This window comes from Scyliorhinus torazame, chromosome 9 (assembly GCF_047496885.1).
Source record: "Scyliorhinus torazame isolate Kashiwa2021f chromosome 9, sScyTor2.1, whole genome shotgun sequence".
Lineage (NCBI taxonomy): Eukaryota > Metazoa > Chordata > Chondrichthyes > Carcharhiniformes > Scyliorhinidae > Scyliorhinus > Scyliorhinus torazame.
Window position 1 is genome coordinate 184,322,053 of NC_092715.1, and position 22,430 is coordinate 184,344,482.

The window sequence follows — 22,430 nt, forward strand, 5'->3', positions numbered from 1 at the left end:
CTCTCTCTGTGAATTACTGAGAAGCCCTATGGCTAACCTCCTCATGCAGGGACCCATTGGGGATATTATTTTCTGCAGCCTCCTCAGTCCTGGGTTGGCTTTCTGGAAGGTTAGATGGAGTGGGCAGTTGAGGTGCATCAGTCATCCACTCCAACATGTATTGTGTCATCAGGAAGAACTTCCTGTTGTGGGGTCACATCTTCTCATGCATTCCAAGGAGGACAGTGCTCATACTCTGAATGGATTACTCCAGGCTAATGTGTGAGCCTTGATTCTTTGCAAGAGTAACTCTGCTCTTGCATCCACTGGGATTGATGCTGCATCTGGCTCTACATGAGATTGGCCAGTCTCTCATGGTTAAAGCTCGCAGTCAAATTCCCAAGACAAGGTTGAGCTCATCACCATGATGGATTACTCCATTCTCTGTCCATGCCCCCTCAGCCGGATGTTGCAGTGTGCAGGCATTTAACGCAGCAGGGCAGACCGCCTCCTCCGTACACCAGCGCGCTGTTCCAGGAGCAGATTTTTAAAAAACATTGATTAGTCTTCCTGCCAGAAGGGGCGGCAGAGAGCAGGTCACGCATCCATTACACTGACATCACGTACTCTGGAAGTGAAATTACTGAGGAGAGCTTCCTCTGTTTGTAGCTGCCAGCAAGCAAGCAACCGGACTGTGTGAAGAACTGAAGATGGATCTTCTTGGACTAAGGAAAGGAAGGCCAGACAAAAGCAGGCCCAGATCTCACAACTGAATCTACTGGAGAGAGCTTTGCAGAAGAGCCCACGGCAGGACAAAGCAGTGCTTCAGGACCTCAGATGAACAATCCATACAGAAATATAACACTGAATGACAAAGCAAGTGAGATGGTGAGGACTAAACAAGCTCACCTGTTGCATTAAAGGTAAGCAAAAATGGTGGATCGCAAAGTTTAGGTGGTGTGCATTGTGAAGTCAGGCGATGTGGGGTCGTGAAGGTCGGCCACTTGGTAAAAATGGGCCCCCGAAGAAAAAGTTTGAAATACACTATTTTACTGACCTGAGAAGGTACACACGCGATCTGCATGAATGTCTCCTCCATTGAGAGGTCCACATGGATGAGTCCTTACTCTTTTTCAGCCACCAATCCTCTTCATTCCTGTGGTCATACAGCAATGTCCAACTCAGAGGCAAATTCAACTTTGAATCTGAAACCTCACACAGCCCGATATAAGGCTCAGAATTCTTTACCTCAGGCCTTCAGAGTTGTTCATGTCTCCAGTACCAAGCTGTGGACCATACACAGCAATTTCTGCACCTTCTGACAGTCAAAATAGCAACTTCCTGTTTTTTCCTGACTTTTGCTGCCCAGCTGATTAGCAAATGCCACTTCTGCACTTTATGCCCCATCCCCTTTCAAAAATCCTTTCATTTCGGAAACGCAGATTTTGGGATCCAGATCCTGCCTGCCATTTTGAACCCTCCAGCAGAGTCTCCCTGACTACCCTGTGCTCAAAATGTTGTCGATATTTTTACATTTAGATTTTAAGATAATGAATGTTCTTGGCTTGTTTTGAGTCACGATCAAATACCAGGCCTAAAGTTTTCTCAGACTCTACCTTTCTACTCATGCAGACATTATGGACAGGACCAGCATTCCCGCCCGAGGTTAACGGACCTTTCAATTGTCTGTCATCGTGCCTGTCCCACCCATGACAATTCCGGTGTTGGGCGGGACAGGAAATGTATTCCTATGTCTGTGTACCCCTATGTCTATTGTTATTGAAAATATGGAAAGATGTGTCATTTGAAACATGGAAGTCTGGCAATATCTGGTCTGAGAGAAACATGAGAGAATACAGGGCAAGATCCCACAAAGGGTTAACAGCAGCTGCAAAGAGGAGGATTGTAAAATGCAGATATCCTTAGTCAAGCAGACTTAGCAAACATGGCGCCCAATGTTTAAATTAAAACCCTATTAATTACACCTAGCGGGTTGCTTTATTTGCTACATGGCATCCGTCGTGTTAACACCGTATTAATTACGTCCAGCCGGTTGTTTTGCTTTCTCCATGGCATCCAGCGTGGAGGCCTAGAATATTAGAAGTTTCTAGTTGAGCAGAATGGGGGCTAGAGTGGGGGCTAGAATATTAGAAGTTTATAGTTCCCGAGAAACGGTTGGAATATTAGAAGTTTCTAACCGGCACAAAGGCTAGAATATTAGAAGTTTCTAGTCTATGTGTGAGTCAGACTTTACCTGCCGAGTTTAGTCTGGAAAGTCATGTGTGATTGACTTTTGTAAGGATATTCTGTGGATCGAGGGGGACATAAAATTCAGGTTGGGTGTGAAATCAGCAGATTAGAAGATGCTGACCCTGAGAAAAAGTGTGCAAGACATCTTGGTGACAGCACTAAGAATCTTGTATCCATTACTGGTAAAAAGAGGCCAAAATATAAATCATCCTCAGAGTAAGGCAGATTGTGAGGAGAAATCCTCGAGAAGTAGGGATGCCTAGAATCTTTAGAGACCAATAACCAATCGACCCTTAACTAAAACAGGAAGATAGTGCCTTAGTTAGCCATGGATGGGGCCCAGAAATGGTACGTATCCTTAATTTCAGATTGCAACTGAAAGTGACAACCAGGAACAGAACTTAGAATTCTGAAAAATGGCAATTAGAATAATCCTCTTGCTCTGAAACATGGTCAAGTGAGTTGAAGCAATGAAACAAGAGTGGAAGAAATTAACAGAGGCAAAAAACTCCTGCATAAGTAAGACTTATCAGCATGGAGGGGTCTCGATTTTTGTTAAGAGTAACTAAAACCCTACAAAGTAGAGGTCCAAGATCTCAGTGGATAAATGTGTGTGTGTGTTTAATAAGGGCTTGTGAAACCTTATAAAGTGGAGAGCCAAGATCTGAGTGGATGAATGAGTGTATGTATGTCTAATAAGGATTTGTGAATTTCCTTTGATGTTTGTATTTTTTAAAAATGTTGTATTTTGCAAAACCGAGTTTCGCATCAATTAGAAGTTATAAATGGCAGGTAGAAATGTGATCAGTATTATGAGGTGGTAAATCAGTATGTTCAGAACTAAATTGGTCTCAGAATAAACAGATAAAGGGTTTGTACTGGGCAGCAGTCAGCTGCTTGCAGGAAATTACATTGAAACTGATGCGTTGAAATTGACACTGCATAGCTCCGCAGGGTCCTAGTGCCCGCCAATCACAAGAATGTCACTAGCAAAACATAGAACATCACAAATAATATTGATGTTGTTAACACGCCATATTTAGTATATAATGACTATTGGTCCCAAAGCCACGAAGGGATGTGTCGATATTGTACTTTATTTTTAGTATTGAAATTGTGACAACAGTTGCAATTATGTAAAGTTTTAAACACAGTCTATTTGTGTGGTTAGGTGATGAGTAATGTGTTAAGATAAGACTTAATTTTATTTTTTTTACTGTGTATTTAACAATAGGGAGAATTTATTTGGAAAAAGAGAAGTGATAGTTCGATGTGGTTTTGCAAATATTGTCGGCATATTGTATTGCAAATGTTGTAAGAGAAATGATAACAGACGAAAGGGATTTGAAGGACGTTTGTCAGAAAGATATTCTCTCATGTAGAGCAGGGGCTGGCAGACATACATGGTTCAGGACAATGTTAGACATTAAGATGGGGAAGTCAGGGATAGAAGCAGGATCAATTGAACCTTTTAAATTAATGAAGCAAGGGAATCAGTGGGTGGTACATGATATCATAATTTACCATTCCAATGAGAAACGGAAAGCAATTTGGATGACAGAAAGATGGGACACTTAACAGCCAGTGATGGACAAAATACTTTTTTGGTTACTGATGGACTGAGTTGGGTGCTGTTTCTAAGGGACATGAGGAAGCTTCTACGGTGCTGCTACCCAAGGAAGTAAAATGCTTTGGAGGTAGTGGAACACACGGATATAGCTATTGTGTTACCTTCCTGAGCGGCTGCAGCTATGGTTCACGGTAATTTGACTTGAGGAAAAAACGAAAAAAGACACTGGTCTGTGATATGGATACATTCACAAATTGATTTTGGTGCACAATTTAAAATCACAAAACATGTGCATACAAATGAGAAAGATCGGGGATAAATGTTAGTCAGTACAATTAGATGGGGGGATAATTGCTGAAATGATATAGTAATGTTTCAAATATCAAGACAGGGTGTTATTGAAAATATGGAAAGATGTGTCATTTGAAACATGGAAGTCTGGCAATATCTGGTCTGAGAGAAACATGAGAGAATACAGGGCAAGATCCCACAAAGGGTTAACAGCAACTGCAAAGAGCAGGATTGTAAAATGCAGATATCCTTGGTCAAGCAGGCTTAGCAAACAAGACAAACAGGATTTTGAATGAAGCCAAAAACAATGGCTCACACCTTCATTGAGAGTAACTATCTTAGTAAGCATCTGGAAAAGGAAGGATGAGGTTCAGTTGACTTTGGTGATAATTCTAGGTGTGAAAATTTGCTAATACCAGGTAAATTAAAGAAAACTGGAGACTATCAGTCTACGAGAAACATAATTCAAAGCCAAAATCAAAGTCAAAATTATGAGCTGAGGACACAATTGGAAAATAAAACTATAGAAATGACAGGAACCAAACCAAAATTCACACCTCTTGAAGTCAAAGCATTTTGAACATCACAAAGGAAACAATGTAATCCGAGACCTGAGAGCTGAGGTTGAGTCAAAATGAGTACTTAGTTGGATTAGAATGTTTAGATCAAAGATACTTTTTACAATCAAAGAAAATCAAGAGTTACTTTACAATAAAGTCATAAAAACTAGATAACTGTTAGAAAAATATATAAACCCGAAGAAAGGGAACAGCAAGCAGAACCAGAACTCAGAGGGAGAGAGAGAGAGAAGGAACAAGCAGCTCAGAGTCAGATTACAGTCAGCTCGGCTATGGGAAAGGGACAGGGCATAGCAGCCGAGCTAAAACAGCTAATACATCTAAGGAAGACTAGAATTTAAAGAGTAGGCAGAGTCAGCTCAGAGTCAGCTCAGAGACAGACAGCAGAGCCAGTTCTCACAGCTCGGACAAGGATAGGACACAGCAACCGAGCTCATCAGCGAATACATCTCAAGAAGAACAGATTTTAAAAAGATTGATCGTCAAGTTGGGCCTGAAGGGGGACTTCCGGTGACAGCGGGTGGGAGGCAGCCGCACAGTGGAGGGCTCCCATTCGGGAACGGCATTTTCGGGGCTTTAAGCCCGGTCCCAGGGTCCACGGAGGTGGCAAAGGCAGGAATAAACAGTAAAGGCACAGTGAAGAAAAATGTCGAGGGTAAGCAAAAAATCATCCGTAAAGAAAACAGCTGAAGGTCCGTCGGGGAGTGGAAAGGTCACCGCGGGGTCACCAAGGAAAATGGAGGCTGGAGCACCAGTGGAGGCCGCATTGCTTACGGCTGGAGAAATAACAAAGGTGATGGCTGCGGAATTCGAAAGGCAGTTTACAAGATACATGGAGACAATGGGGAAGTCCTGGTATACACGTATACCAGCTCCAGCCCACTGCACCACCCGCTTCTGGTGCAGTGGCTGAGGTTTTGAGTGCGCTGGTGGAGGAGGAGATTTCCCCGGTGATGACGGCGGTGGTGAGTGGAGTGGCGGAGGTGCGAGAGCAAGGGGAGGCGCTGAAGGAAGTGGAGGAGACATTATTGCAGCACGGTGATCAACTTGCCTCGATGGGGAAGGAGATGCGGAAGGTGATGGACATTAACAAGGATCTACGAGGAAAAATGGAAGACCTGGAAAACAGATCCAGGCGACAGAATTTGAGGATTGTGGGGCTGCCCGAAGAAGTTGAAGGACCGAGGCCGATTGAGTATTTTGCCGCGATGCTGGCGAAACTATTCGGGGAGGGGGAGGATCCCTCCCGATATGAACTGGATCGGGCTCATCGGTCGTGGAGGCCTGTACCAAAGGCGAGTGAGCCACCAAGGGTAGTGACTCTGTGCTTCCGTAGGTACAGTGTGAAGGAGATGGTCCTGAGCTGGGCCAAGCAGAAGCGGGTGGTGCAGTGGGCTGGAGCTGGTATACGTGTATACCAGGACTTTACAGTGGAGCTGGCGAGGAGGCGGGCTGCCTTCAACCGGGTGAAGAGGGCACTGTACATTAGCAAGGTGCAGTGCGGCATTGTATATCCAGCGAAGCTGAGGGTGACTTACAAGCTCAGGGACTTTTATTTTGGAACGGCGGAGGCAGCGGAGGAGTTTGTGAAGGCAGAAGGACTGTGGCAGAACTGAGAAATTGAGAAATGGCCATGTGCCGATGTGCCCTCATGACTGACTGTATTTTCTTCTTTTTTTTTGTTTCACTGCGTGCGAGTGTAGGGGCTAAAGGAGCCAATGTTGTATATATTTGAACAAGGGAAGTGATGGGACTTTCACTCGAAATGAGGGCTCTTTGGGGTGTAGGTGGATATGCGGGGTTTGTGTGCTAAAAGGGGATCTTTGGGCTTTCCTAGGGCCGGGCAAGTGGGAAAGGGACCCGGGCGGGGTCCTCCACGCTGGCCGGTTTAAGCTGGCCAGTGAACGGGAGTGAGATGGGGGGAGGGGCTGCGGCCATCGGAGCCTGGCAGAACAGGGTCCGAGTGGTCTAGCCGGGGTGGAAAGTTGGGGGGAAGGAACCGAGGTTGGGGAGGAGTTTTACAAGAGGCAGTGGACGGGAGGAGTTGGAGACTGAGGGGGCGGGGGGGGGGGGGTTGTACAACTCTTGGGTATCATGTATGGTACTCTTTCAGAGGTTTGATGGCGTTGAGTGTAGGGGGGTGGGGGGGAGGGGATTATATAGGTCAATGGTGACCATGGGCGGTCCCGGACTCCTTTTTCTCCTTTGTTTTTTGTTGCCACCGTGGGAGGGTTTGTTTTATTGGATGCATATATTGACAGGTGGGCCGTTGTTTGGGGTGGTGGGAGGATGGGATTGTTGGTATTGTTAAGGGGATTGATTTTGTATTTGTTACCATTTACTGTTTGTGGGTGGGGTGTGAATTTTGAAGGAAAATGTGAAAATGGAGAATAAAAACATTTTTAAAAAAAAGTTGGGCCTGAAAGTCCCTTCAACTAACCAGAAGGATCAGGGCAGCACGGTAGCATTGTGGATAGCACAATTGCTTCACAGCTCCAGGGTCCCAGGTTCGATTCCGGCTTGGGTCACTGTCTGTGCGGAGTCTGCACATCCTCCCCGTGTGTGCGTGGGTTTCCTCCGGGTGCTCCGGTTTCCTCCCGCAGTCCAAAGATGTGCAGGTTAGGTGGATTAGCCATGATAAATTGCCCTTAGTGTCCAAAATTGCCCTTAGTGTTGGGTGGGGTTACTGGGTTATGGGGATCGGGTGGAGGTGTTGACCTTGGGTAGGGTGCTCTTTCCAAGAGCCGTGCAGTCTTGATGGGCCGAATGGCCTCCTTCTGCACTGTAAATCCTATGTTAATCCAGAAGCAAGATCTTTTTACCTTTCTGTAAAGACAGTAACTGCAGCTTTTAAAAGAAAGAAAAAATATAATAATAAAATAACTTAATTTAACCTGAAATAGTGGTTATTCCAAAGTCTACTTTACTTACTGATCAATGCGGGACCCAGGATCGATGCTACTAAGTGGTAAGTAGATGAAATCTTCGGTGAAGGTTATACCAGGGGATAACTTGAAAACATAGTTTGACCTGAATAGCACTCACTGAAGCCTGCATCGGAGTCAGGGAGTGAGAATCCCTGATCACCATTTAGAATGTCGGCTCTTTTTGGTATAGGGGGACTTCTAAGAATTGTGGTGAGTTTTCAACAACACTATATAACCATTTTGAAGACCTTACAACTCCAAATGAATGTTATTTTTATCTGCTGGTAATTTATGAAGGCAGTACTGTCAATGGCGAAGGTGCCAGGATAATGAATGGTTGCAACAACAGCAGTGGGGGACTTTTTCATGTCTGACAGTCCTAATCATTTTGGCCATTCTTATATCCCCACTTGTTGCTAGCGACGATGAATCGAAGCCCCTCACACTTTCCTACATACCTCAGGAGCACCGGCCTCTGACTGTCAGGGTCTGCCAGTCCTTCAATGCTGGATGGTCTCCTATTGGCCCTGGCTCTCCAGACGTGCCCTTAATTGTGCAGAGCTCCCGACATCCACTTAATTGGCTGCCTCCTCCAAAATCTCAGCCGGGGTTCTGCAGGCAGCATTTTCAGGTTCCTGACATTCATTTAATCAGGATCCGGAAACAGAAATTTTGCCCATTATTTTTATTCTACGCTATTGGTTTAAAATAACACAGCAGATATATGAAACGTGTTTTATATATTTTTCCTCATACACAATTGACTTAATCCCTTTAAGACAATGAAGGAGGGGCCATAAAAATTGCTTTGTGTCACTTATATCCCAGGAACAAAGATTAGAAAAATTTATAGATCGCTTCGGCCTGCATGTAGCCAAAAAGGCAGGGCCAGCTTTGCAAGGCACCACATGGTAGGTGTCTTGGTTTGATTTTGATTTTGCCTTTATCCCCTTTGATTTTGATAAGCAAATGTATTTTTATGTGTAGGTCATTTCCAAACTTTCTATGCAAGGTGACTTGGATATAATTACAAAGCAATACCTTTTTCAAGGTTTCAGGTGACATCACAAACTCAATAAGGCAAGAGCTGGACATGCTGCTAGTTTACAGGCTATTTTATTCTGTTTAGTTTTGTTTTTCTGCCATTGGATGTATCAGTGGCAAGGTCACTCGAAGGTCAACACCCAGATCTTTTTGATTTAACATTCAGCTACACACTGGAGGAACAGGTCTTACACTTGAGGAACAGGTCTATCACAGAGAGATGTTAATAGACAAGGGCCCAGATTTTCGCTAACAAAATGGGAATGTCGACCTTTATACCAAAGCACGTGAGGTGAATTGGGATATATGTACCCCTGTGTCTATATAACCATTCCCCATTGAAAGTACTGCCTTGATAAATTACCAGCAGACAAAAATAACATTCATTTGGCGTTGTAAAGTCTTTAAAATGGTTATAGACAAAGGGGTACAATATCCCAACTCACCTCACGTGCTTTGGTATAAAGGTCGACAAATGGCGTGATCTTCACTCCTGGTGTTGAATGGATGGAGTTGGGTCTACCACCCCGAAAGCGGAGCATTAACGACCATGGGGTTGGTTGAGTGCTGAAGCAGGCTGGTGAAAAGGCCCGTCTCTGTTCTCTAGGACTTTGGAGCAATTGTATTTTGACACAAAATATATTAAAAGCAATTTTGCCAGCAAGCTTATGAGACAACGTTTTCCACCGAGATACACGCCCTCAACCTCCAGACTCCCAGCCCTCCCCAAATGGCCCTTATACCATCTGTGCTAACTGATGCCAACTCATGTCAATCAACCCATGCCACCTCATGCCAATCCAACTGCCTCCTTTTGCCTTTATTCCCTCCACACCAACTCATCCAATATCCACCATGGGCAGACCATCAGAAGCCATGTTAAAATAAAATACGTTTCTAAAATTTAATACGGTCTTCACTATGTTAAAGAAATTCCCATTCTTGAAACACCACTCAAATCTTTTAAATATCACATGGTTAATCTATCATAAAAAGAAACCTATAAACAAATCCCGTATCCATGACAGGATTCAGCGGACAAGTTAAAGTCTGCTTTTGGGCACGTTTGGCGGGGTGTTTCTCGGAGGCTGCAGCACCGAAAATCGTCCCGATATTCAACGGCATTTCACTGTTTTATTTGGCCTCGGGGAGTTTCTCCATGCCGAGGATGCCCGCAAAATGATTTCTTTCTGATGAGCTGACCTCACCAGTTACTGCTGACCTCTGCAGCAAGAATGGATGTTCGCAGATTGGGGTGCCATTTTGATCGACAGTCCTGATCTTCCCTCACATTTCAGGCCCCCCCCCCGCTTTATAGACCCCCCTCACACTGCAAAGCTTGTATCGGCACCTGGGAACCACCCTCATCCCCCAATTGGTAAGGTTCCCCTGGGCCCAACCTCTGGCAGTGCCAACTTGGCACCCGGGCACCCTGGCACTGCCAATCTGGCACCCCGTCTGTACCACCTGGATACCTGGGCTGTACCAGGGTGGCATGCCAGTGTGGCACTGCCAGAGTGCCAGACTGGCAGTGACAAGGTGGCCAGGTGTCAGGGGGAGTGCCAGGGTACTACCCTGCCCTGTTCCCGGCCACAATCTCCAATGGCCTGAAAGACCCTCCATGGTGCCATTATGCATGGTCCACGTTTGTGTGGACCAGTACTAAACGGTGCCCCGGCGACACCTTGCAGGTGTGGCCGTTGAGGGCCAGGTGGCGGGTAAAATGGTTGACTTTAGGGAACATTGTACACAGGGTGCTGCGATGAAAATGTTTAAGGGGAGAATATCAGGGCTGGAATTCTCCAACCATTGGGATTCTCTTTTGCCGATCGCTGCACATCCTGTGGGTTTCCAGGCAGCTTGGGTGGCTTCAATGACAAGCTACGGGAAGAGAGAATCCCGCTGCCAGCAGACGGCGCAGCACCGAGAAACACGCGGCTGGGGGACTTGAGTATCCTGCCCCAGAGCTTAAGGTCTGGAAGAATGTTGGTATGGTCATCAAACGGATGTTTGAGGGCAAATCAACATCTGACATGTGGGAGGCTTTTAAGTGGCAGTTGAAAGGAATACAGGACCGGCATGTTCCTGTGAGGAAGAAAGATAAATACGGCAATTTTCGGGAACCTTGGATGACGAGTGATATTGTAGGCCTCGTCAAAAAGAAAAAGGAGGCATTTGTCAGGGCTAAAAGGCTGGGAACAGACGAAGCCTGCGTGGAATATAAGGAAAGTAGGAAGGAACTTAAGCAAGGAGTCAGGAGGGCTAGAAGGGGTCACGAAAAGTCATTGGCAAATAGGGTTAAGGAAAATCCCAAGGCTTTTTACACGTGCATAAAAAGCAAGCGGGTAGCCAGGGAAAGGGTTGGCCCACTGAAGGATAGGCAAGGGAATCTATGTGTGGAGCCAGAGGAAATGGGCGAGGTACTAAATGAATACTTTGCATCAGTATTCACCAAAGAGAAGGAATTGGTAGATGTTGAGTCTGGAGAAGGGGGTGTAGATAGCCTGGGTCACATTGTGATCCAAAAAAACGAGGTGTTGGGTGTCTTAAAAAATATTAAGGTAGATAAGTCCCCAGGGCCTGATGGGATCTACCCCAGAATACTGAAGGAGGCTGGAGAGGAAATTGCTGAGGCCTTGACAGAAATCTTTGGATCCTCGCTGTCTTCAGGGGATGTCCCGGAGGACTGGAGAATAGCCAATGTTGTTCCTCTGTTTAAGAAGGGTAGCAAGGATAATCCCGGGAACTACAGGCCGGTGAGCCTTACTTCAGTGGTAGGGAAATTACTGGAGAGAATTCTTCGAGACAGGATCTACTCCCATTTGGAAGCAAATGGACGTATTAGTGAAAGGCAGCACGGTTTTGTGAAGGGGAGGTCGTGTCTCACTAACTTGATAGAGTTTTTCGAGGAGGTCACTAAGATGATTGATGCAGGTAGGGCAGTAGATGTTGTCTATATGGACTTCAGTAAGGCCTTTGACAAGGTCCCTCATGGTAGACTAGTACAAAAGGTGAAGTCACACGGGATCAGGGGTGAGCTGGCAAGGTGGATACAGAACTGGCTAGGCCATAGAAGGCAGAGAGTAGCAATGGAGGGATGCTTTTCTAATTGGAGGGCTGTGACCAGTGGTGTTCCACAGGGATCAGTGCTGGGACCTTTGCTCTTTGTAGTATATATAAATGATTTGGAGGAAAATGTAACTGGTCTGATTAGTAAGTTTGCAGACGACACAAAGGTTGGTGGAATTGCGGATAGCGATGAGGACTGTCGGAGGATACAGCAGGATTTAGATTGTCTGGAGACTTGGGCGGAGAGATGGCAGATGGAGTTTAATCCGGACAAATGTGAGGTAATGCATTTTGGAAGGTCTAATGCAGGTAGGGAATATACAGTGAATGGTAGAACCCTCAAGAGTATTGAAAGTCAAAGAGATCTAGGAGTACAGGTCCACAGGTCATTGAAAGGGGCAACACAGGTGGAGAAGGTAGTCAAGAAGGCATACGGCATGCTGGCCTTCATTGGCCGGGGCATTGAGTATAAGAATTGGCAAGTCATGTTGCAGCTGTATAGAACCTTAGTTAGGCCACACTTGGAGTATAGTGTTCAATTCTTGTCGCAACACTACCAGAAGGATGTGGAGGCTTTAGAGAGGGTGCAGAAGAGATTTACCAGAATGTTGCCTGGTATGGAGGGCATTAGCTATGAGGAGCGATTGAATAAACTCGGTTTGTTCTCACTGGAACGAAGGAGGTTGAGGGGAGACCTGATAGAGGTATACAAAATTATGAGGGGCATAGACAGAGTGGATAGTCAGAGGCTTTTCCCCAGGGTAGAGGGGTCAATTACTAGGGGGCATAGGTTTAAGGTGAGAGGGGCAAGGTTTAGAGTAGATGTACGAGGCAAGTTTTTTACGCAGAGGGTAGTGGGTGCCTGGAACTCGCTACCGGAGGAGGTAGTGGAAGCAGGGACGATAGGGACATTTAAGGGGCATCTTGACAAATATATGAATAGGATGGGAATAGAAGGATACGGACCCAGGAAGTGTAGAAGATTGTAGTTTAGTCGGGCAGCATGGTCGGCACGGGCTTGGAGGGCTGAAGGGCCTGTTCCTGTGCTGTACATTTCTTTGTTCTTTGTTGTTCTTTGTTGAGGTAAAGGAAGCTGGAAACAAAAGAAAAACAATCAGTCAAATAAAGATGCTGTGTTAGTGATGCAGTAAATCTATATTCAATAGAACCTAGATTTGAAATATACAACATTTGTAACTGTTTTTAATTTCCTTAGCAAATGTGAGGACCTCTGAACATTTGAAGCAGACTGATCTGGAGTGATTGATAGTGTAGGTGTGGTACATAAAATTTATATATACTCAATTGTAGAGATAAGAGGATGTGTTTTTCATGCTATTAAATGCTCACAACATTATGTCTGACATTACACTGAATTATTTTCCTTCTATGTTTGAAAGTATGCAATGACTAAATGATGACTGAATTCCACATAGTCCCATAAATGTTATATGAGCGTCACATAGGGAACTCACTGCACTTATGCAGTTCTTATGTAAGCGATATTCTCTCGCAGTCTGGAAATGTTTTAATTTCTCACGAAAGAGAGGATAGCAGCATTACAGCAAGCAGTGGCTGGAATTCAAGCAAAATCACTGTTCCCACGAACAAATTGATCAGATCATTGTTGACATCAATTAAGTCTATCAAACAACCACATAAATAACATTGACAATGTTCGCTGCTTGCCGTGGAATGTCTGGGGATTGGAGGGATACTTGCTGGTGGTTCTGTTCCCATGCATCTGCTGCCTTTGCCTTTCTATGTGGGAGAGGTCTGGGGCGTCATTCTCCGACCCCCCAGCGAGTCCGAGGTGTCGCGGTGTACCGGGACCTCCCCTACAGGGGGAGCCGGGACGGACCACACCACCTCCTCCTCCCTCGGGGTGCCCGATGGCCCCCAGGCCTCTACATGGGTGGGGGATGCGAATGGACTGGCCATCCGACGCCCCCCCGACATCTGGCGCTGCCAGTCCTGGAGGCCCGTGCTGGTATCGACAGGGGTTTGCAGGTTTGCAGCCATAGAGCCCAGGGGGTTGGCAAACCCTGTCTGTGACAGTGCGACGCCGGCTCGCACATGGCCACTGGCGCCAATGCCCTCAGCGATGGCCTGCAGAGACTGGGCCATTGCCTGCTGAGACTGGGCCATGGCCTGCTGAGACTGGGCTATGGCGTTGAGCGCCTCTGCCATCTGGCGCTGGCACTGGCTCATGGCCTCCTGTGAGAGGGCAGCCATGTCCTGGGCCACAGACGCCGCCTGCACGGAAAGCCCCAGGCCTCGCAAACCGTTCCCCATGTCTGACACCGTCGCACCCATTGCCTCCACCGCGGACGCCACCCGTGCGGTGTCGGCCTGGGTGGCACGCATGACCGGCACCACTTCCAGCTCCTGGACGCGGGTGGACTCCTCCACCTGCGACTGCAGCCGCCGCAAGCCGGCCGTCACCCTCTTCGCTCGTCTCCGGGTCGGTGGTTGCATTGGATCTATGTGTGGGTGTGGAAACTCCAGGAACCCGGGATCCATCTGGGCGGCAGATGTTCGCTTGGGCTGGGCTGCCCTCCGACCGCCCGGCCCCTCTGCTGCTCCTACCTCCATCTGCTGTACCGGGACGGCTGTGTTGTGCGCACCAGTGAGTGTACCAGACGCCTCATCACTAAAGTGCCCAACCGAGGTGAGTGTTTCTGCGATGGTGGAGGGTGTTGGTGACAGCAGTGGCGTTGTGTCGTGCTCTTCGTCCCACTCTGAGTCCATGGCACTTTGGGGTGGGGGTTCGTCTCCACCCATCCACTCTGAGTCACTGTCCGGTATTTCGTCTTCCTGGGTAGTGCTGTCCCGGGTAGGGGTGGCCTGGGCAGTGCTGTCCCGGGTAGTGCTGTCCCGGGTAGTGCTGTCCCGGGTAGTGCTGTCCCGGGTAGTGGTGTCCCGGGTAGTGGTGTCCTGGGTAGTGGTGTCCTGGCTCGGATGTGACGGGGGCCTGTGGCTGCCCCCCTCATCGCTGGGTGGTCGCTCCCGCACGTGACGGGGGTGTCGTCTCCCTGTTGCTCCAGGTCTCTCCGTCTCCCGTGGTGTGCGAGGGGCATCCTGCGGGCGTCGCATGCTGGAGGGTCCGGGTCTCTGTCTCCCGTGGCCTCCGAGGGGCATCCTGCGGGCGTCACATGCTGGAGGGTCCGGGTCTCGCTGTCTCCCGTGGCCTCCGAGGGGCATCCTGCGGGCGTCGCATGCTGGAGGGTCCGGGTCTCTCCGTCTCCCGTGGCCTCCGAGGAGCATCCTGCGGGCGGTCTGCATCTGCGGGGATGGGTGCCTGGACGTTTGGGCCTGCGATACACAATGGAACATGCATGGTTAGACACGTAGGCAGTGATCAGGTGATATGGGGGAGGGGGGATATGGGGACGGGCTGTCAGTGGCTCACTTGCTAGTACGCCCCCGACCTCTGCATCAGCAACCTCCCGGTCCTCAGGTCCACCAGCCAGTTCCAGGGCCCTTTCCTCGTGTTCGGTCAGTGGCCTCTCATCAGCGGGGCCTCCTCCAGTCCGCACATGCTCCCTATTGTTGTGTGCGCGCTTCTCCTGTGGGGGTGGGGGTGTGGGTGGGGGGGTGGCAGGGGTAAAAGGCAACACTGTTAGGCAGGTATATGAATGCACGCCATCGGTTGCGCGTGCATTGCAGAGGTTAAGGTTAGGGCTGGATTCACTTGGGGATATGGGGGATATGGGGGAGGGGGAATATGGGGGAGGGGGGATATGGGGGAGGGGGGATATGGGGAAGGTGGGGATATGGGGGTGGGGGGATATGGGGAGGGGGGATATGGGGGATATGGGGAGGGGGGATATGGGGGAGGGGGGATATGGGGGAGGGGGGATATGGGGGATATGGGGGAGGGGGGATATGGGGGAGGAGGGGATATGGGGGTGGGGGTATATGGGGAGGGGGGATATGGGGGAGGGGGGATATGGGGGAGGCTCACCCTGCCTGCCCTGATGAGGTCGTTCACCTTCTTGTGGCACTGGGTGCCTGTCCGTGGTGTCAGGGCCACAGCGGTGACGGCCTCTGCCACTTCCCTCCACAGACGCTGGCTGTGGCGTGGGGCAACTCTGCGGCCGTGCCCGGGATAGAGGGCGTCCCTCCTCTGCTCCACTGCGTCCAGGAGCGCCTCCACATCCCGTGACTCGAACCTCGGTGCTGCGCGGCGGCCAGCCATCCAGTCGGGTGTTCCGGTCGGGTGTTCCGGTCGGGTGGTGGGGAGCAGCGCGGCCTTATGAGCCGTCACGCCGTGCAGCGCGTATGACGCCGCACGGCGTGAACCACGTGCGCAAGCGCGGATCGCGTTATGTCGCTGCTAGCCCATTTCAGGCCGGAGACTTTCGACCCATTTTTCCGACGTGACGCAAGTCAGATTTGCGCCGTTTTTTGCGCCGATCGGCGGACTTTGCGCCGATCGGCGGACTTTGCGCCGATAACGGAGAATTTCGCCCCACATGTTTGGAAGATGCTGAAGGAGCCTTGTCGAGTTACTGCAGTGCATCTTGTAGAAGGTACACACTGCTGCCATCACGCGTCAATGGTGAAGAAGTGAATGTTTAAGTGCCTGGCACTTGAATTAGGGTGTCTTGCTGACACATTCAGTCGAATGCTGCTCCCCAGCGACCCCCTTAATAAGGAGACTCCCCCACGGATCCCCATTATAGGGCGACCTCCTCCAGGGACCCCCTTAATAGGGAGACACCTCTCCAGGGGCCCCCTTAATAAGGACACACCACTCAGGGACCCCATGAATAAGGAGACCTCTCCGGGACACCCTAGCTGAAGAGGCACCCGAACTCGAGGGACCCCCACAGAGACCCCCCTAACTAAAGGAACCCTGCACAGGGACCCCCTAATTAAAGTAACCCCCTCGAAGTCCCCTAAATAAAAGGACCCCCTGACTAAAGGGGCCGCTCCACAGACCCCTCCCCACTTTTGTTCCCTGTCCCCTCCCCAGAAAAGAGATTGCTCTCTAGCTTCCAGACACGGGCAGGGAAAAAACTATAGCTATACCACTTACCTGGTATGTGTTCATTCATGGAAGGAGAACAGCTGTGACCTGTGTTTAAAAAACCCTCAGATCTATTAGCTGCAACCATTCATTCATTTCTGACAGTGGGCTGTGATTGAGAGTTTCCACAAAACAGTTGAAACCTTGATTAATTCATCTTCCTTAATGGATGAGTGACTCTTAAGTGCTGAAAGCCCAGTGTTTACAAACATTAACCACATCAAAGCGAGGTAAGTGCATTCCAATCACTAAGTGCATCCCAATTACTCAAGCCATTCAATATGATCATGGATGATCTCCTCTCAGCGTCATCTCCACCTTCCTGCCCATTCCCCATCACCCTTCAAGCCACTACTAATGGCTTGAGTAATGTGACTGTCCATGAGACTGGGGCGGAGTCCAGGCTCGGACCGCCATTGCCACAGCCTGCTCGGCAGCAATCTTGCGGCGCACCCCACTGACCACACACCTTGGCCCCTGGTTCTGCTGGGCAACATTGGCCGTATGGGTGCCCCCAACCCATGCCCAGTCCCCCACTCTTCCCCCCCCCCAACATATATGTGCCCTAGCCCCTATTGCTACACTGTGGCCTGCACCCACGCCAACTTAACTGGTGTCTACTTTCTGGCCTTACAGGCCCTAACACTACGCCTAGGTGGATCCCCAGATGGTATATTAGCAGTGGAGGCGGCTTGCTGTGATTCCTGCCCTTTGACCTGGGTCGCCTTTGTCGGGCGTCTTCTGGGCGGACCCAGGCGCGCAGTTGCAATTTGATTGCATATTGATTGATTGATTGATTGATATTTATTGTCACATGTACTGAAGTACAGTGAAAAGTATTTTTCTGCGGCCAAGGGAACATACACAGTACGTACATGGTGCACAAAAGAATAATCGATGGAGTACATTGACAATGGTACATCAACAAATAATAATTGGTTACAGTGCAGAACAAGGGCCAAACAAAGGTAGCATAGGGCATCGTGAATAGTGTTCTTACAGGGAAAAGATCAGTCTGAGGGGGAGTCGTTGAGGAGTCTTGTAGCTGTGGGGAAGAAGCTGTTCCTAAGTCTGGATGTGTGGGTCTTCAGACTTCTGTATCTTCTGTGTGATGGAAGGGTCTGGACGAAGGCAATGCCTGGGTGTGGGGGGGTCTCTGAAAATGCTACCTGCCTTTTTGAGGCAGCGGGAGGTGTATACAGAATCAATGGGAGGATGGCAAGCTTGTGTGATGCGATGGGCTGAGTTCACCACACTCTACAGTTTCTTGCGATTTTGGGCCGAGCAGTTGCCACACCAGGCTGTGATGCAGCTGGATAGGATGCTCTCTATGGCACATCTGTCAAGGTTTGTGAGAGTCGATACAGACATGCAGAATTTCTTTAGCTTCCGTGGGATGTAGAGACCTTGTTGGGCTTTCGTGACTATTGCATCAACATGAGTGGACCAGGACAGACTGTTGGTGATGGTGACCCCCAGGAACCTAAAGCTATCGACCATCTCTACTTCGGAGCCATTGATGCAGACGCAGACAACAAATGTTGTCATGCTACGCTTCTAGAAGTCGATGATTAGTTCCTTGGTCTTTCCAACATTTTGAGAGAGGTTGTTTTCAGTACACCAGGCAACCAAGTGATCTATCTCCCTTCCGTAGTCTGATTCGTTGTTTTTTGAGGTACGACCCACCACCGTCGTATCATCTGTAAACTTATAGACTGAGTTGGAGTTGAATCTTGCCACACAGTTGTGTGTGTATAAGGAGTATAGTAGAGGACTGAGCAGACATCCTTGCGGGGCCCCAGTGTTGAGGACTATTATGGAGGAGGTGTTGTTACCTATCCTGACAGATTGCAGTCTGTTGGTGAGGAAGTCAAGGATCCAGCTGCACAGGGAGGGGTCAAGTCCAAGGTTGCAGAGTTTGGTTGTTAGTCTTGTTGGGATAATGGTGTTGAAGGCGGAGCTGTAGTTTATGAATAGCAGTCTGACGTAGTGTCATTGTTGTCGAGATGTTCAAGAGTTGATTGTAGGTCCAGAGAGATAGCATATGCTGTGGATTGGTTGCCACAGTAGGCAAACTGCAATGGATCGAGACCATCTGGGAGGATGGCTTTGATCCGTCGACTAGCCGCTCGAAGGATTTCATGATAACAGACGTCAGGGCCACCAGTCAGTAGTCGTTGAGGCAGGCTACCTTGTTCTTCTTTGGTACTGGTGTTATGTTAGTGGTCTTCTTGAAGCAGGTCGGGACCTCGGAGCGAAGGAGTGAGGTGTTGAAGATGTCTGTGAATACACTCCCCAGCTGGTCAGCGCAGGCTCTGAGTGCTCACCCAGGGACTCCGACGGGGCCCATCGCTTTCCGCAGATTCACTTTCAAGAAGGCAGCTCTTACCTCTGAGGCTGTAATAGTGGGTATGGGTGTGTCTAAGGCTGTTGGGGCGAGTGGCACTGAGGTATTGGCTGACTGTTCAAAGCGGGCATAGAACTTTTTCAGTTCATCGGGGAGGGATGCTCCAGTCCCAGATATTCCGCCTGGCCTTGCTTTATAGCCTGTGATCTTGTGTAGGCCCTGCCATAAACGTCTTGGGGTTGTGTCATTGGCCTGGGACTCTAGTTTGGTCCAGTATTGTTTTGGCATCCCTGACGGCTTTATATACGTTGTACTTGGATTTCTTGTATAGGTCAACGTTGTCAGACTTGAACGCCTCCATCCGTAACTTTAGCAGGGAGTGGACCTTTTGGTTGAGCCATGGTTTCCGATTGGGGAACACCCGTATTGTCTTCTTTGGTACACAGTTCTCAACACACTTACTGATAAAGTCTGTGACGATGGTTGCGTACTTGTCTAGGTTAGCTGTCGTGGACTTGAATATGGACCAGTCCACAGACTCCAAGCAATCGCAGAGTGTGTCCTCTGATGCCTCAGACCAGCACTGCACGGTTTTCTTGACCAGATTAGCACGCTTGAGTTGCTGTTTGTAAGCCGGTTGCTGCTTGTGGTCGGATTTGCCAAAGTGTGGTCGGGGAATGGAGGTGCCCTTTGATGCTCATGTAGCAGTGGCCCAGGTGTTTGCAGCTCTGGAGGGGCAGGAGATATGTTGATGGAGTTTGGGTAGAACCTTCATGAGGTTGGCCTGGTTGAAGTCTCCAGCCACGATTGTCAGGGCTTCGGGGTGATTTGTTTCTTGGTTGTTGATGGAGTGTAGTTCGTCAAGTGCTTTCTTCACTTCAGCCTGGGGTGGGATGGAGGCTGCTGTGATGAGTACAGAGGTGAATCCACGTGGGAGGTAGAAGGGGCGACACTTCACGGTCAGGTATTCTAGGTCTGTGAAGCAGTGGCACGCTAGGGACACCACATCCGAGCACCAGGGGGAGTCGATGAGGAGGCAAACACTCCCGCCCTTCAACTTGCCTGGGGCCATTGTGCGATCCATCCAGTGGATCGAGAAGCCTTTGGGTTTTGAGTTGGATGGCGCAGTCTGATGTGGCTGGAGTAAGCCCTGTCTCGGTGAAGCAGAGCACACAACAGTTTCTTACTACCCTCTCGGAGTACGTCTAGTGTTGAGGTCATCCAGCTTGTTCTCAATCGCTTGAACGTTCACCAGGAGTGTGCTGGGGAGAGGAATCTTGAAGCCACGTAATTTAAGCCTCACCTTCAGACTGGCGCATTTTCCCCGCTTCCTGGGTCGGCTGGATGGGAGGGCTGGATTTGCGAAAGGTAGGTGGTTATGTTGGAGGGGCCGTGGATGATGGTGGCGGTGGCAGGTGCACTGGAGGGGGTTGTATGTGGATTGGTCTGGTATCGTGGGGCTGTGAGATCGGGTTCACCTTCCGGTGTGGTCAGGGGGGTACCTGTAGCTTCGGGGTTGGCTCGGGCATTCCCGCTTCACTGGCGAGGCCTCACGCCTCTGCAGTCTAGTCATGCCGAGATTGGCCTTGGTGGTGGTGGTACTTCAGGGTGATGTTCAGGCTAAAAACCACATGGTAGGGTCAGGTCACGTGGTCGGAGTCTGGAGGGAGCAGTCACGTGGTCAGACTTCGGTGTGGGCCTAGTCAGGCCTATATCTGGGAAAGGATGCAGCAGTTCACCTGGAGCAGGTAAGTCATGGAGTTTTTGGTGGGTCCTTGGGCTGTCACTGGGTGGGTAAGCCCCGGGCCTTGGGCCGTTGCGGGGCGGGCCATCGCTGGGTGGGTAGATCCTGGTGCTCGGGCTGTTGTGGGGTGGGCGATCATTGGGCGGCTAGGCCCCAGTCCTCGGGCTGTTGCGGGGCACGCCGTCGCTGGGCAGGTAGGCCCCGGGCCTGTGAGAGGGCAGCCCTGTCCTGGCCCTCAGCCACCACCTGCACTGCACTGCACAGAGTCCCCAGGCCTTAGATATGCTGATGCATAGCCAAAACCGTCGCCCCCCAAGGCCCCCAACGCAGACGCCACCCATGCAGTGTTGACCTGGGTGGTACGCATGACCAGCACCACCTCCTGCTCCTGTAGCATTTGGACTCCTCCACCTGCTCCTGCTGGTACTGGATGCTCGCTGACAATCCCTGATGTAGTCCCTGGCTCTGCGACTGCATCTCTACGATCTATGGGACTGTCTGTTCCAGAAGCTCGAAACCCGTCTGGACGGCAGCTAGTTCCTCGGATCAGCCTGCCCTCCGACCGTCCACCCCCCCACCCCCTCGGCTGTTCCTACCTTCACCTGCTCTATCGGAGCATGTGTATGCTGTGCACCAGATAGTGGTGCACAGCATCCCTTTTCGCTAAAGTGCCTAACTGAGGTGAGTGTCTCTGGGATGGTGAAGGGTGTTGGAGGCAACTGTGACTGGAAATCAGTGTCATCCTCGGACTCCAGCTCCGGGGTGTCCTGGGACACATCAGTGTCGGTGTCATCATTGCTAGTCAGCAGCTGGGGTTCTGGCTGTGGCACTGGCTGGGGACGGGGGACACCAGAAAGGGCTGCCCCATCATCTGCAGGTCCTGCAAGACAAGGCGCCTGATTAGACTGCGGGCCAGGGAGGAGTGGGGGTGGTGGGAGTGTATTGGGGAGGGTGGAGGTGCTGTGTTTGGGTGTGGGGGGAGCTCAGGGAGTGGGTGGCTGGTGGTCAGGGCCCTGAGGAGTTTGTGGAGTTTCTTCCTGCACTGCCGTCCCATCCGGACACCGTTGCTAGTGGCACTGACATCCTCTGCCACCTGCGCCCAGGCACGGCGAATGGCAGTAGCTGGAAGCCTCCTTTACATGCTGGGGTAGGGTCACCCGCCACCCCTCCATGGCGTATAACAGGGTCTCAAGCTCAGCGACCGTGAAACGGGTTGATGCTCTCCTCGCTGCCATTTTGCTGGCTGGGATGGTGTGTGGGGATTGAAATGTGTATATGCGACTGCAACTTGTCAGCCTCCTGAGTGTCAATCACAAATTTGGTGAATTCCTCACCTTTTCCCATTGGAATTTACTGTTTTCCACATGGTGCTGTCCCTGAACGGTCGTTTCTGCAGAAGTCCACGATTCCTGTCCTGGCGTCAATACTTAGTCACAGGTACAGAGAATTCTGCTACTTATTTCCTCATTGCAACGTACTATCCCACCTATTTTAGTGTTGTCTGCAAATTTGGTTATAGTATATTCCATCCCTGCATTCAAGTCATTAATATAGGTTGTAAATAGTTGGGACCCAAGGACTAAACCCTGTGGCACA

General features: G+C 49.7%; 1 long non-coding RNA gene across 1 annotated transcript in view; it reads left to right on the plus strand.

Annotated features, from left to right (window-relative positions):
- Positions 1-660: 660 nt before the first annotated feature.
- The window catches only part of LOC140430050 (uncharacterized), a 116,313-nt gene continuing 94,543 nt past the window's right edge, over positions 661-22,430 (plus strand). Inside the window, exon 1 of the long non-coding RNA XR_011949299.1 lies at positions 661-902. This is a non-coding gene — a long non-coding RNA (uncharacterized lncRNA). The remainder of the gene's footprint in view (positions 903-22,430) is intronic.